We start from the raw sequence: 14,325 nt of genomic DNA on the forward strand, positions 1-14,325 counted from the left end.
GCCCATGTTTAGGGGTGTGGCCAGTCTCAAGAGGGGTGTGGCCTGCCATCACATTGGTTTGACTAAGTGTTAGAGAGTGCATGTGCTGGTCCCCATGATAAATCTATATAGTAAATACAGCGCTACAATGCACTGTAGAAAATACACCATAATCCAGCGCAGTATAATGTTACTATACAAAATGTATAATGTAGAATTCACATGCACAGTCTGAAACCTCGGGCCAGTCCATCCCTGTATACCATACACTACATTTTGCATGACTGGCTCTATGCCGCATCTAAGGGGTTACTGTGATTGCTGGCCCTGTCCATGTCTGATGTATTACATACACTGCACTTTCCATGAGGCAAACTATAAACTGTTAAGTGTAGATTATCTTCAACTGCTGTCCTCACTTGCTTAGAAATCAGTCATTTGGAAATCCCCTCTCCTCTAGAAATCCCGCATGATGTGGGTAAAGCCAAGTATATGCATATTGTTTTCTTTTCTTGTGTGGTCATTGGATGGGCTGATAAGATAAGGGCCTCCACTAGAATTACTATAATTTCTGAATGCATCCACTGCATAACGCTAAAGCACCATAGAACCCAGTGAGCTTCTTGATTTCCTCAAGTCAGCATGGATTCAGGTTGCTAAGAGAGTGCATTTTTAGGGGCATTACCTGTTGTGCAGTGTGGTGCGCTCCTTAGATTTTACCCCTGCTCTGAGCTGGCAGTATAAAGGGTCTTTAATAATTATTCTGTTTCTGTACGTATTTTATTCTTTGCTTGCATAATTATTTAGTAATAGAAGAAAGTATAGGTACAGATTATATGGAGTAATGGAAGTTTAGGGAGAGGTTATATGGTGTAATAGGAGGAGATATAGGGAGATGATATATGGGGTATAAGGAGGAGATATAGGCAGACGTTATATGGAGTAATAGGAGGAGATATAAGGAGAGGTTATATGGAGTAATAGGAGGAGATATAGGCAGACGTTATATGGAGTAATAGGAGGAGATATAAGGAGAGGTTATATGGAATAATAGGAGGAGCTATAAGGAGAGGTTATATGGAGTACAAGGAGGAGGTATAAGGAGAGGTTATATGGAGTACAAGGAGGAGGTATAAGGACATGATATATGGAGTAATAGGAGGAGTTATAGGTACAGGGTATATGGACAGAGCCGGCCCTAGCCAATTTGATGCCCTAGGCAAAATTTTGTCTGGTGCCCCTTAGCACTGCCGCTAGTTCTGCATCTGACTCAGCAACATTCAGTCAGTGGGGCCCACTGGGGGATTACCCTGTGCCCCTGTGGGCCAGTTCAACCCTGCAAAATGCCCAACAGTAATGCCCATAATACACATAATTCCACACAGTAATGCACCTTACATATATGCCCCACATTAGTAATGCCCATAATACACATATTTCCACACAGCAATTCACCTTACACATATGCCCCACATTAGTAATGCCCATAATACACATAATTCATACAGTAATGCACCTTACACATATTCCCCACATTAGTAATGCTAGTAGCTTTTCTCTGACGTCCTAGTGGATGCTGGGGACTCCGTAAGGACCATGGGGAATAGCGGCTCCGCAGGAGACTGGGCACAAAAGTAAAGCTTTAGAACTACCTGGTGTGCACTGGCTCCTCCCCCTATGACCCTCCTCCAAGCCTCAGTTAGATTTTTGTGCCCGAACGAGAAGGGTGCACACTAGGTGGCTCTCCTGAGCTGCTTAGTGAAAAGTTTAGTTTTAGGTTTTTTATGTTCAGTGAGATCTGCTGGCAACAGGCTCACTGCATCGAGGGACTAAGGGGAGAAGAAGCGAACTCACCTGCGTGCAGAGTGGATTGGGCTTCTTAGGCTACTGGACATTAGCTCCAGAGGGACCGATCACAGGCCCAGCCATGGATAGGTCCCAGAGCCGCGCCGCCGGCCCCCTTACAGAGCCAGAAGACAGAAGAGGTCCGGAAAATCGGCGGCAGAAGACGTCCTGTCTTCAACAAGGTAGCGCACAGCACAGCAGCTGTGCGCCATTGCTCTCAGCACACTTCACACTCCGGTCACTGAGGGTGCAGGGCGCTGGGTGGGGGCGCCCTGAGACGCAATAAAAACACCTTGGATGGCAAAAAATGCATCACATATAGCTCCTGGGCTATATGGATGAATTTAACCCCTGCCAGAATACACAGAAAAACGGGAGATAAGGCCGCCGAGAAGGGGGCGGAGCCTATCTCCTCAGCACACTGGCGCCATTTTTCCTCACAGCTCCGTTGGAGGGAAGCTCCCTGGCTCTCCCCTGCAGTCACTACACTACAGAAAGGGTTAAAAAAGAGAGGGGGGCACTAATTACGCGCAGTATTAAAGATACAGCAGCTATAAGGGGAAAAACACTTATATAAGGTTATCCCTGTATATATATAGCGCTCTGGTGTGTGCTGGCAAACTCTCCCTCTGTCTCCCCAAAGGGCTAGTGGGGTCCTGTCCTCTATCAGAGCATTCCCTGTGTGTGTGCTGTGTGTCGGTACGTTTGTGTCGACATGTATGAGGAGAAAAATGATGTGGAGACGGAGCAGATTGCCTGTAATAGTGATGTCACCCCCTAGGGGGTCGACACCTGAGTGGATGAACTGTTGGAAGGAATTACGTGACAGTGTCAGCTCTGTATAAAAGACAGTGGTTGACATGAGACAGCCGGCTACTCAGCTTGTGCCTGTCCAGACGTCTCATAGGCCGTCAGGGGCTCTAAAGCGCCCGTTACCTCAGATGGCAGATATAGACGCCGACACGGATACTGACTCCAGTGTCGACGGTGAAGAGACAAATGTGACTTCCAGTAGGGCCACACGTTACATGATTGAGGCAATGAAAAATGTTTTACACATTTCTGATAATACGAGTACCAATAAAAAAGGGGTATTATGTTCGGTGAGGAAAAACTACCTGTAGTTTTCCTGAATCTGAGAAATTAAATGAGGTGTGTGATGATGCGTGGGTTTCCCCCGATAACAACTGATAATTTCTAAAATGTTATTGGCATTATATCCTTTCCCGCCAGAGGTTAGGGTGCGTTGGGAAACACCCCCTAGGGTGGATAAAGCGCTCACACGCTTGTAAGAACAAGGGCTCTACCCTCTCCTGAGATGGCCGCCCTTAAGGATCCTGCTAATAGAAAGCAGGAGGGTATCCTAAAATGTATTTACACACATACTGGTGTTATACTGCGACCAGCAATCGCCTCAGCCTGGATGTGCAGTGCTGGGTTGGCGTGGTCGGATTCCCTGACTGAAAATATTGATACCCTAGATAGGAACAGTATATTATTGCCTATAGAGCATTTAAAAGATGCATTTCTATATATGCGTGATGCACAGCGGAATATTTGCCGACTGGCATCAAGTCTAAGTGCGTTGTCCATTTCTGCCAGTAGAGGGTTATGGACACGACAGTGGTCAGGTGATGCGGATTCCAAACGGCATTTGGAAGTATTGCCTTATTAAGGGGAGGAGTTATTTGGGGTCGGTCTTTCAGACCTGGTGGCCACGGCAACAGCTGGGAAATCCACGTTTGTACCCCAGGTCGCCTCTCAACATAAGAAGACGCCGTATTATCAGGCGCAGTCCTTTCATGGGCAAGCGGGCAAAAGGTTCCTCATTTCTGCCCCGTGACAGAGGGAGAGGAAAAAGGCTGCAGAAATCAGCCAGTTCCCAGGAACAGAAGCCCTCTCCCGCCTCTGCCAAGCCCTCAGTATGACGCTGGGGCTTTACAAGCAGAATCAGGCACGGTGGGGGCCCGTCTCAATGAATTTCAGCGCGCAGTGGGCTCACTCGCAATTAGACCCCTGGATCCTTCAGGTGATATCTCAGGGGTACAAATTAGAATTCGAGACGTCTCCCCCTCGCCGTTTCCTAAAGTCGGCTTTACCGATGTCTCCCTCTGACAGGGAGGCAGTTTTGGAAGCCATTCACAAGCTGTATTCCCAGCAGGTGATAATCAAGGTACCCCTCCTGCAACAGGGAACGGGGTATTATTCCACACTGTTGTGGTACCGAAGCCGGAGGGCTCGGTGAGACCGATTCTAAATCTAAAATCTTGAACACTTACATACGGAGGTTCAAATTCAAGATTGAGTCACTCAGAGCAGTGATTGCGAACCTGGAAGAAGGGGACTACATGATGTCTCGGGACATCAAGGATGCTTACCTTCATGTCCCAATTTACCCTTCTCACCAAGGGTACCTCAGGTTTGTGGTACAGAACGGTCACTATCAGTTTCAGACGCTGCCGTATGGATGGTCCACGGCACCCCGGGTCTTTACCAAGGTAATGGCCGAAATGATGATACTCTTTCGAAGGAAGGGAATTTTAGTTATCCCTTACTTGGACGATTCCCTGATAAGGGTAAGATCCAGGGAACAGTTGGAGGTCGGTGTAGCACTATCTCAGGTAGTGTTGCGGCAGCACGATTGGATTCTCAATATTCCAAAATCGCAGCTGATTCCGACGACTCGTCTTCTGTTCCTAGGGATGATCCTGGACACAGTCCAGAAAAAGGTGTTTCTCCCGGAGGAGAAAGTCAGGGAGTTATCCGAGCTAGTCGGGAACCTCCTATAACCGAGCCAAGTCTCAGTACATCAATGAAAGGGTTCTGGGAAAAATGGTGGCTTCCTACGAAGCAATCCCATTCGGCAGATTCCACGCAAGAACTTTCCAGTGGGATCTGCTGGACAAATGGTCCGGGTCGCATCTTCAGATGCATCAGCGGATAACCCTGTCACCAAGCACAAGGGTGTCTCTCCTGTGGTGGTTGCAGAGTGCTCATCTTCTAGAGGGCCGCAGATTAGACATTCAGGACTGGGTCCTGGTGACCACGGATGCCAGCCTGCGAGGCTGGGGAGCAGTCACACAGGGAAGGAATTTCCAGAGCTTATGGTCAAGCCTGGAGACATCACTTCACATAAATATCCTGAAGCTAATTTTATAATGCTCTAAGCTCAGCAAGACCTCTGCTTCAAGGTCACCCGGAGTTGATCCATTCGGACAACATCACGGCAGTCACCCACGTAAACAGACAGGGTGACACAAGAAGCAGGAGGGCAAGGCAGAAGCTGCAAGGATTCTTCGCTGGGCGGAAAATCATGTGATAGCACTGTCAGCAGTATTCATTCCGGGAGTGGACAACTGGGAAGCAGACTTCCTCAGCAGACATGACCCCCACCCGGGAGAGTGGGGACTTCACCCAGTAGTCTTCCACATGTTTATAAAACTCGACAAGTATTGCGCCAGGTCAAGGGACCCTCAGGCAATAGCTGTAGACGCTCTGGTAACACAGTGGGTGTACCAGTCAGTGTATGTGTTCCCTCCTCTGCCTCTCATACCCAAGGTACTGAGAATTATAAGATGGAGAGGAGTAAGCACTATATTCGTGGCTCCGGATTGGCCAAGAAGGACTTGGTAACCGGAACTTCAAGAGATGCTCACGGAGGATCCGTGGCCTCTACCTCTAAGAAGGGACCTGCTCCAGCAAGGACCCTGTCTGTTCCAAGACTTACCGCGGCTGCGTTTGACGGCATGGCGGTTGAACGCCGGATCCTGAAGGAGAAAGGCATTCCGGATGAAGTCATTCCTATCCTGATCAAAGCCAGGAAAGATATAACCGCAAAACATTATCACCGCATTTGGCGAAAATATGTTGCGTGGTGCGAGGCAAGTAAGGTCCCGACGGAGGAATTTTCAACTAGGTCGATTCCTACATTTCCTGCAAACAGGAGTGTCTATGGGCCTGAAATGGGGGTCCATTAAGGTTCAAATTTCGGCCCTGTCAATTTTCTTCCAAAAAGAACTAGCTTCAGTCCCTGAAGTTCAGACGTTTGTGAAAGGGGTACTGTATATACAGCCTCCTTTTGTGCCTCCAGTGGCACCTTGGGATCTAAATGTAGTTTTTGGGTTCCAAAAGTCACATTGGTTTGAACCACTTAAATATGTGGAGTTAAAATATCTCACATGGAAAGTGGTCATGCTGTTGGCCCTGGCCTGGGCCAGGTGCGTGTCAGAATTGGCGGCTTTATCCTGTAAAAGCCCTCATCTGATTTTCCATTCGGACAGGGCGGAATTGAGGACTTGTCCTCAGTATCTCCCTAAGGTGGTTTTCAGCGTTTCACCTGAATCAACCTATTGTGGTGCCTGCGGCTACTAGGGACTTGGAGGACTCCAAGTTGCTAGACGTTGTCAGGGCCCTGGAAATATAGGTTTCCAGGACGGCTGGAGTCAGAAAATCTGACTCGTTGTTTATTCTGTATGCACCCAACAAGCTGGGTGCTCCTGCTTCTAAGCAGACTATTGCTCGTTGGATTTGTAGTACAATTCAGCTTGCACATTCTGTGGCAGGCCTGCCACAGCCAAAATCTGTAAAAGCCCATTCCACAAGGAAGGTGGGCTCATCTTGGGCGGCTGCCCGAGGGGTCTCGGCTTTACAACTTTGCCGAGCAGCTACTTGGTCAGGAGCAAATACGTTTGTAAAATTCTACAAATTTGATACCCTGGCTGAGGAGGACCTGGAGTTCTCTCATTTGGTGCTGCAGAGTCATCCGCACTCTCCCGCCCGTTAGGGAGCTTTGGTATAATCCCCATGGTCCTTACGGAGTCCCCAGCATCCACTAGGACGTCAGAGAAAATAAGAATTTACTTACCGATAATTCTATTTCTCGTAGTCCGTAGTGGATGCTGGGCGCCCATCCCAAGTGCGGATTGTCTGCAATACTGGTACATAGTTATTGTTACCAAAAAATCGGGTTATTGCTGTAGTGAGCCATCTTTTCTAGAGGCTCCTCTGTTATCATGCTGTTAACTGGGTTTAGATCACAAGTTATATGGTGTGATTGGTGTGGCTGGTATGAGTCTTACCCGGGATTCAAAATCCTTCCTTATTGTGTACGCTCGTCCGGGCACAGTATCCTAACTGAGGCTTGGAGGAGGGTCATAGGGGGAGGAGCCAGTGCACACCAGGTAGTTCTAAAGCTTTACTTTTGTGCCCAGTCTCCTGCAGAGCCGCTATTCCCCATGGTCCTTACGGAGTCCCCAGCATCCACTACGGACTACGAGAAATAGAATTATCGGTAAGTAAATTCTTATTTTTTTTAAACTAAAACTTACTTTTGCTTGCTGGTGTGCTTGCAGTCAGTGTGTGCGCCCATGCAGCTCCCTAGATCCGTGACTGTGATTTGTGAGATGGGGGTGGCAGGATGGGTGAGTGCTTGTGCTTGTACCCGTTAAAGGGGCACCTGTACAAGGGATGTGACCTCACAGGGTATGCCGGCCTTTGCAAGCCTCATCCTTTATTTTAGCTTGCTGGTTGGATACAGATGGCAGCAAAGTCCAGATACTGACATACTTGCTGGTTATACAAAAAGACCAGTATCAAACATGTAGCAACTGTCCATTCTCTTCACTGTTCAGTGTGTTTGATGGTGTCTGTTACTCCCGGCAACTGCAGGCCATTTACTTTATACTGCGGAAGTCATATGCGCTGCCCTCCAATCTGACGCGTGTGAAAGTCATGCTGCACTGACGTTTCATGTAGAAATAGTGCAATGCAACTTACTCACCATGTTACAGTGCTGGATGGCAGGGGAATTCTACGGCATGGACTGACTGAGAAATAAAGTGTGGGGAGAACACTGTCCATGTTATATCCCTGCAGACACCTGGGGTTTGCACAGGGATAAGGGACACAGGATAGCATGGACTCCCTCCCCCATGTGCACAAGCAGTATAGGTGATGTCAGATTTATGTGGGGCAGTCTTCCAAAATACACATGTGGTATCATAAGGAGCCATCCAGTAATAACCTTATATAGTCAGTGAAAATGTCACAGGTCCAGGAATTGCAGTTCTGGGCTTCTGCTGTCTGAGGTCTCACAAGTCGGGGGCATTCAAGCATGTCAGAGGGAGTTCAAGGGACTGTCTACATTCTATTTGACAAATGTAAACAGCAGTGTATACAAGTACTGATTGAATACATTTAGAAAGTAACAGATAGTTTGCAGACTGTCCCTCCCAGCATGAGATACTGCAGTGACATGCTTGGATGCACCTAGACATGCTTGGATGCCCTAGACAAATGCCTAGCCTGCCTATAGCTAAGGCCGGCTCTGTATATGGAGTAATAGGAGGAGTTATAGGTACAAGGTATATGGAGTAATAGGAGGGGATATATACGGAGAGGTAATATGGAGTAAAAGGAGGAGATATAGGGTTGGATGTAATGCAGTGTGAGGTGGCTGAAGCCCAGAGATTCCGGCCAAACTCGCACATTTTGTTAAAGAAGCAAACATTTATAAAGGAAAACCAGGTTGGTTTTGCCCTGTAAATGATTGCCGCTTTAAGTAAAGTACAAGTTCGGCCAAAATCTCAGAGCGCCAGCCGTCTCGCACTGTATTACATACGGCCCATAGTGAGAGGTTATATGGTGTAATAGGATGAGATATAGGGAGAGGTTATATGGAGTAATTGGAGGAGATATAGGGAAAGGGTATATGAAGTAATAGAAGGAGCTATAAGAACAGTATATATGGAGTAATTGGAGGAGGTATAAGGACAGGATATATTGAGTAATGGGAGGAGTTATAGGGAGAGGTTATATGGAGTAATGGGAGGAGATATAGGGAGAGGTTATATGGAGTAATGGGAGGAAATCTAGGGAGAAGCTGTATGGAATAATATAAGGAGTTATAGGGAGAGGTTATATGGAATAATATGAGGAGATATAGGGAGAGCTGTAGGAAGAGGTTTGCTTTCTGTTTACATGGACTAATAGGAAGTGCTACAAGGAGAGGTAATAATAAGTAAAAATTAGGGTAATAGATCATATAAGAAGTAATGATATGAGCGGAGTGTAAGAAGCTGAGCCCCATGTGTATAAGACAGGAACGAGTTACCTTGCAGCAGAAACACATTACAGGCAGTTGTTTCCTCCTCTCCATGTCTTGTGAAATCCCAGCATGGAATACTTGCTAGTTGCTGTTTTCCTCCCAGTATCCAGGTTCCCAGCATCCCGCATTCCCAGCATTGTGTTATTTTCAAACACTCCCCACGTGAACCTTTTAAAGTGGCATCATTTATATCTGCTCCTCAGCTGAGTGGATAAAATCAGTATTTAAGCCACAAAATACATAGAGGTGAATTCACTCTCCCAGAGTCTTCTACACTCAATTTATTTGAATAGTTTTTCTCAGCAAATAGAAAAACTACATATAATAAGAGTTACTTAACACCACAATTTTCAGCTGTTCTGACTAAAGAATGTTTTACCTCCTATAATGCCATGTACCAACGCAGATCAAGTCCAGCTTTGAATGCAAAAACAGTGAAATTCAAAAACAAAGTTGACTCATAGACTAAGCTAAAAAAAAAAAAAGGATGCAGCATATTTTGCAAATGCAATTGTACGCGCATGCTCTTATCAACAATTTGTCAAGGAAATATCGTAGGCACAGCTGAGTAATACTGGGCTGGAGCTGTGAGGGTTAATCTATCTCTTGGTCAAACCAATCTCTATGGATATTAGATATGTGCTATTTGGTTCTCCAGAAATAATAATTTATTTATATAGCACTCTTTCTCCAATAGGAATCAATCTAAATCCACCCAAATTTTTTGTATCCGAACCAAAACCCAGTACGGACCTCCTAAGGAGATCCGTTCCAAACCGTGTACTAGTTTGGATCTTCCTGCGGTTCAGAATTAGTATTTTTTATCCAAATTTCAGGTTTTGAATTTACACGATTTTAGCTGTTTTTATCGATTTGTATCCATTTTTACCAATAATTATAAAAAATATATTTTTTTTTTAAGCAAACGAAAAACAGAATTCGAACCAAAACATGATGATGAATTAATACCAATACCAAAACACAGCGGCCCACACACATCTATAGTGGATATGTGCATTGACTGGCAAATTAAAACTGAGATCATATCAATAATAATGACTTCCTTTAGACTAAGAACAAGCCAGTAACGTTTTTAGAGAAGAGTTAATAAGGAGACAACGGTCAGGAATGTACGACCAAAAATTGTTATTTATCAAGTTCCCCAGTCACTTATCCACATCTGGTAGATATATCGCTTCTTTAAATAAAAAAAATTATATAAATATATATATATATATATATATATATATATATATATATAATGATACTATGTAGAACTTAATAATTTGCACTTGTCAGTAATACATTTTTTATTTAAAAGCTTCTTATTAACAAATATGAATTGTTGATAAAAGTTAAATGTGAATACTTGACTTTCAGTCAAAGATTTATCTTCCATATCATCTAGACTTTTCACCTTGAAGAATGTTGCTGTAGGCACATTTTATAGTATACACCATATTAATATATGCAGTTTATTTAATTATTATAACTAGTTTTGTGAGTGAAACCATATGTGCTTTTCTCTCTGAAAGAGCATGGATGGCATGGTGCCAAATAGTGATATTATATTTTCTAGAAAAGGGGCATTTGGAAAAATGTTATGCTCTTCATCAAGTCTTGCACTATTTACATTATCGTTGCAAATTACAAAGTTGTCCAGTTTTGTGAACTTTAGAGGTAACTGGAAGGAACCAGTGGCAATAAAAGTGCAGAGCAGCCAGCAGCTTGTGCTTGCCTAATATGGCACATGCTCTTGCTATGTTTGGCTCCAAATTATCCTTGACAATGTTATACAGGTTCATTCATTTGTTACAATTGAGGTGGAACATCTGAATGACCTCACCATTGGACAGAACACTGTGGTTCACCCACCCACGGAAGAGCCTGGGCTTGTGTAAATTATGCAGTACTTCATGAATATGCTGATCTTTCTCTGGTTCTCCCAATTGGGCTCTGCCAGTCAGCTGATGGAGTTCTGTATTTATTATGTACGTGATGAGCAGTACAAAGCCTAATTCAGGCATATTTCCTACAGCCATATAGTTGCACCTGCTTCTGTCCCTTTTTAAAGACACAATGATGAAGCTTACTAAGCTATTTATTTTCTCATATTTATCATCTTTCTTTCAGTGGTTTCTATTGGTTTTGAAACCCGATGGTTAGTAAATCCAGGGATTCTGTGCTTCTAATAGGCTAAATGGCAATTGGTGGTCTGATGTTCTATTGCCTTCTAAAGTCTAATTTTTTTGTGGATTTCCTATCTGATTTGCCTTTAGTAAATCAGTGGATTGCAAACCCACTGTGGAATCTACCGGAAAATACCAAACCAACACTTATACCACGGTGAGTGCTTGGATAGGGGTTTTGGTGGCAGTTAGGGGTGAGAAAGGGCATGACCTTAGAGATGTTGCAGAGGTACAAATTGCAAGAGTGAGATATATTTTGTGTGTAAAAGTATTAATTCTTGACTTAAGGAGACTGTCTTCTATGTATACAGTATGTGTACAATAGCTGTGTAGCTGTGTTGTAAGACTATCACTGTGTATATTGTTTCTCTGACGTCCTAGTGGATGCTGGGTACTCCGTAAGGACCATGGGGAATAGACGGGCTCCGCAGGAGACTGGGCACTCTAAAGAAAAGATTAGGTACTACATCTGGTGTGCACTGGCTCCTCCCTCTATGCCCCTCCTCCAGACCTCAGTTAGAATCTGTGCCCAGCCAGAGCTGGTTGCACACTAGGGGCTCTCCTGAGCTTCCTAGAAAGAAAAGTATTTGTTAGGTTTTTTATTTTCAGTGAGATCTGCTGGCAACAGACTCACTGCTACGTGGGACTTTGGGGAGAGAAGCAAACCTACCTGCTTGCAGCTAGCTTGTGCTTCTAGGCTACTGGACACCATTAGCTCCAGAGGGATCGAACACAGGGCCCGACCTCGATCGTCCGTTCCCGGAGCCGCGCCGCCGTCCCCCTTGCAGAGCCAGAAGATGGAAGAAACCGGAGGAAATTGGCGGCTGAAGACTTCGGTCTTCATTAAGGTAGCGCACAGCACTGCAGCTGTGCGCCATTGCTCCCTATGCACACCACACACTCCGGTCACTGATGGGTGCAGGGCGCTGGGGGGGCGCCCTGGGCAGCAATTAGAGTACCTTACATGGCAAAAAGCACATAATACAGTCTAATAAACTGTATATGTGCATAATCCCCCGCCATAAAAGTATATAAAAAAGCGGGAGAAGTCCGCCGAGAAGGGGGCGGGGCTATCTCCCTCAGCACACCGGCGCCATTTTCTCTTCACAGCTCCGCTGGAAGACAGCTCCCCAGGCTCTCCCCTGCAGTTTTCAGGCTCAAAGGGTTAAAAAGAGAGGGGGGGGCACTAAATTTAGGCGCAAACTGAGTATATTAAGCAGCTATAGAGAAAATTCACTTTTGTTAGTGTAAATCCCTGTTTATATAGCGCTGTGGTGTGTGCTGGCATACTCTCTCTCTGTCTCCCCAAAGGACTTTGTGGGTCCTGTCCTCAGTCAGAGCATTCCCTGTGTGTGTGTGCGGTGTGTCGGTACGGCTGTGTCGACATGATTGATGAGGACGCTTACGTGGAGGCGGAGCAGGTGCCGATAAGTGTGATGTCACCCCCTGCGGGGCCGACACCTGAGTGGATGGATATGTGGAAGGTATTAACCGACAGTGTCAACTCCTTACATAAAAGGTTCGAAGACGCAGCTTTGGGACAGCCGGCATCTCAGCCCGCACCTGCCCAGGCATCTCAGAGGCCGTCAGGGGCTCAAAAACGCCCGCTACCTCAGATGGCAGACACAGATGTCGACACGGAGTCTGACTCCAGTGTCGACGAGGATGAGACAAATATACAATCCACTAGGGCCATCCGATGCATGATTACGGCAATGAAAAATGTGTTGCACATTTCTGACATTAACCCGGTTACCACAAAAAAGGGTATTATGTTTGGGGAGAAAAAGCAGCCAGTGACTTTTCCCCCATCTGATGAGTTAAACGAATTGTGTGAAGAAGCGTGGGGTTCACCAGATAAGAAACTAGTAATTTCTAAGCGGTTACTAATGGCGTACCCTTTCCCGCCAACGGATAGGTTACGCTGGGAGACATCCCCTAAGGTGGACAAAGCGCTCACACGCTTATCAAAAAAGGTGGCACTGTTGTCTCAGGATACGGCCGCCTTAAAGGAGCCTGCAGATAGAAATCAGGAGGCTATCCTGAAGTCTGTGTATACACACTCAGGTACTATACTGAGACCTGCTATTGCTTCAGCATGGATGTGCAGTGCTGCAGCAGCGTGGTCTGATTCCCTGTCTGATAACATTGATTCCCTTGACAGGGACACTATATTGCTAACCATAGAGCATATTAAAGACGTAGTCTTATATATGAGAGATGCACAGAGGGACATTTGCCGGCTGGCATCTAGAATTAATGCGATGTCCATTTCTGCCAGGAGAGTATTATGGACTCGGCAGTGGACGGGTGATGCTGATTCTAAAAGGCACATGGAAATTTTGCCTTATAAGGGTGAGGAATTGTTTGGGGACGGTCTTTCGGACCTCGTATCCACAGCAACAGCTGGGAAGTCGACTTTTTTACCTCAGGTTCCCTCACAGCCTAAGAAAGCACCGTATTATCAAGTACAGTCCTTTCGGCCTCAGAAAGGCAAGCGGGTAGAGGGAAAAAGCTGCACCATACAGCCAGTTCCCAAGAACAAAAATCCTCCCCTGCTTCCACTAAGTCCACCGCATGACGCTGGGGCTCCACATGTGGAGCCAGGTGCGGTGGGGGCCCGTCTCCGGAACTTCAGCGACCGGTGGGTTCGCTCACAGGTGGATCTCTGGGTTCTACAAGTGGTATCTCAGGGATACAAGCTGGAGTTCGAGACGTCTTCCCCTCGCCGTTACCTCAAATCAGCCTTGCCAGCTACTCCCCAGGACAGGGAGGTAGTACTGGCGGCAATTCACAAGCTGTACCTCCAGCAGGTGATAATAAAAGTTCCCCTCCTTCAACAGGGACGGGGTTACTATTCCACAATGTTTGTGGTACCGAAACCAGACGGTTCGGTGAGACCCATTCTAAATTTGAAATCCTTAAACACTTATATAAGGAAGTTCAAGTTCAAAATGGAATCGCTCAGGGCGGTTATTGCAAGCCTGGAAGAGGGGGATTACATGGTATCACTGGACATCAAGGATGTACACCAGGTGTACCTCCGTTTTGTGGTACAGGACTGCCATTACCAATTCCAGACGTTGCCGTTTGGTCTGTCCACGGCACCGAGGGTATTTACCAAAGTAATGGCCAAAATGATGATATTCCTTAGAAAGAAGGGAGTTATAATTATCCCGTACTTGGACGATCTCCTTATAAAGGCGA

The 14,325-nt window shown here is 45.8% G+C and overlaps 1 protein-coding gene across 2 annotated transcripts in view; it reads right to left on the reverse strand.

Moving 5' to 3' along the window:
- Window positions 1-9,040, reverse strand: part of LOC134936440 (intercellular adhesion molecule 5-like) — a 127,188-nt gene extending 118,148 nt beyond the window's left edge. The window contains exon 1 of one of the 2 annotated variants that reach the window (XM_063931468.1): window positions 8,936-9,040. The gene's annotated coding sequence lies outside the window, so the exon portion shown is untranslated. The remainder of the gene's footprint in view (window positions 1-8,935) is intronic. The other variant, XM_063931467.1, reaches the window with a different exon arrangement.
- Window positions 9,041-14,325: the final 5,285 nt, after the last annotated feature.

The sequence above is a fragment of the Pseudophryne corroboree genome, chromosome 6 (assembly GCF_028390025.1).
Source record: "Pseudophryne corroboree isolate aPseCor3 chromosome 6, aPseCor3.hap2, whole genome shotgun sequence".
Taxonomy (NCBI): Eukaryota; Metazoa; Chordata; class Amphibia; order Anura; family Myobatrachidae; genus Pseudophryne; species Pseudophryne corroboree.